This window comes from Coenobita brevimanus, chromosome 40 (genome assembly GCF_032717465.1).
Source record: "Coenobita brevimanus isolate Jiangsu-jjx chromosome 40, ASM3271746v2, whole genome shotgun sequence".
Lineage (NCBI taxonomy): Eukaryota > Metazoa > Arthropoda > Malacostraca > Decapoda > Coenobitidae > Coenobita > Coenobita brevimanus.
The window spans coordinates 59,018,359-59,020,858 of NC_136993.1; positions in this window are offsets into that span (position 1 = coordinate 59,018,359).

The following is a 2,500-nucleotide window of genomic DNA, read 5'->3' on the forward strand; positions in this document are numbered from 1 at the left end:
GAACAACTCCAGTTCTCCTTCGCACTTCATCATTTCGCACTCGATCCATACGCGTCACTCCACACATACTCCTCAGACATCTCATCTCCATTACATTCAAACTTTTCCTCTCTGCTACACCCATATTCCATGTTTCATCCCCATATAACGCAGTCGGTACCACAACACCCTCATACAGCCTTCTCTTTACATCCATTCTAAGCGAACGACATTTAAACACTTTTTTCATTCCTCCCAGCACCTTTCCTACTTCATTTATTCTAAACTTCACTTCTGCATCTATTCTTCCATCCACAGCAACATGTGACCCTAGATATTTAAAACAATCTACCTCCTCAAGCATCTCACCATTCAAAACTATATTCATCCCCCTACCATCTATCAACCTCGTACACTTCATCACTTTACTCTTATTCTCATTTACTTTCATTTTCCTCCTTTCACACACCCTTCCAAACTCCTCTACCAACTGTCTCAATCTCTCCTCTGAATCAGTCACCAGTGCAGTATCATCTGCAAACAGCAGCTGCTTCAGATTCCACTCTCCTCCATCAACATTTACCAGACTCAGACCACCTAAAACTCTTGCATTCACCTCCCTTACAACACCATCCATGTAAATATTAAACAACCAAGGCGACCTCACACATCCCTGTCGCAGCCCCACTCTCACGGGAAACCAATCACTCACAGAATTTCCCACTCTTACACACGCTCTACTATTTACATAAAAACTTTTCACCCCTTTTAGCAACCTACCATCAAGTCCATACAATCTTAAAACAGTCCACAAAGCCTCCCTATCAATTCTATCATACTTTTTCTCTAAATCCATAAATGCCCAAAACACATCCTTGCCTTTCGCTAAATACTTTTCACACACTTGTCTCACAGCAAACACCTGATCAACGCATCCCCTCCCTCTCCTGAAGCCACACTGCTCATCACTAATCACTCCCTCTGTACCCTCTCTAACTCTCATAATTAACACTCTACCATACACTTTACCTACAACACTCAACAGACTTATACCCCTAAAGCTAGTACATTCATACTTATCACCCTTGCCTTTATACAACGGGACCACACAAGCACTTGCCCAGTCAATTGGCACCATACCTTTCTCAAAGCACACATTCAATAATCTTACTAACCAGTCAACAATAGTCACTCCACCACCCTTCAGGCATTCCACAGCACACCCATCCATACCTGCAGCTTTCCCTGTTTTCATCTCCTTTACTGCCTTCTCCACTTCCTCCTTCGTGATCAAAGAATCATTCAACTCTCCCAACACATTTATTCCTTGCACCCTTCTATCTGCCACAATCTCAGCCACCCTTTCCTCCTCTACATTTAACAATCTTTCAAAATACTCTGCCCATCTCTTCCTTACTGCATCCATCTCAATTAACATCCTTCCATCCTCTGCTTTTACTCGTTCTTCCTTCCCAGACTCTCCCTTTCGCACCCTTTTCACCTCCTTCCAAAACATTTTCTTATTCTGTTGAAAATTCTCTGTCAGCTGCCTACCCCACCTCTCATCTGCTGCCACTTTAGCATCACGCACAGCCCTTCTCGCTCTATTCCTCTTTTCCTTATACCTTTCATATGACAACTCATCCTTCCCCTGCAGCCACACTTCATATGCACGTCTCTTCTCAGCCACGGCCATATATATATATATATATATATATATATATATATATATATATATATATATATATATATATATATATATATATATATATATATATATATATATATATATATATATATATATATATATATATATATATATATATATATATATATATATATATATATATATATATATATATATATATATATATATGCGTTTCGTACACGGGTTCACGCCCCGCCAGGGTAATAAACTTTGGGAGTGTTCACCCGGCCATGCACTGCATTGGCGGACACAAGGGGTGCTGTGGTTGAACCAATGTCGCTTACTATAAAGTATGCTTGCACCCAGTCGGCTTGCGCGGGCCGATTACACTTGGTTCACAGGCTACACACACATCCAAAGCCACTACAGCATAACAACAATTACACTTACAAGCACTTCTCACCCTACATACAATCTCTACCAGACAGCCTAAGCCACTTGGTAGAGATACATTGGCTGTATCGTCCGGACTTCGGTCGGAATAGGCCGGTCCTGCAGTGGATACTCAAACGGCTGATGATGATTATATATATACCGGTATCTCTCTCTCTCTCTCTCTCTCTCTCTCTCTCTCTCTATATATATATATATATATATATATATATATATATATATATATATATATATATATATATATAATTTCCTGTGGCACCCCACGGGATGCAAAAGGCCTCGACGAACTCTCTCCACCAATATTTGTCTCTTCCCATCTCCTTCAGGTCCCACCAACACTCCTCTCCCGCTTCTCTTTTCGTTGTCCTCAACAGATCCTTGGCCTACCTCTACCTTTTCTTCCTCTAGCAGTCCACTCTG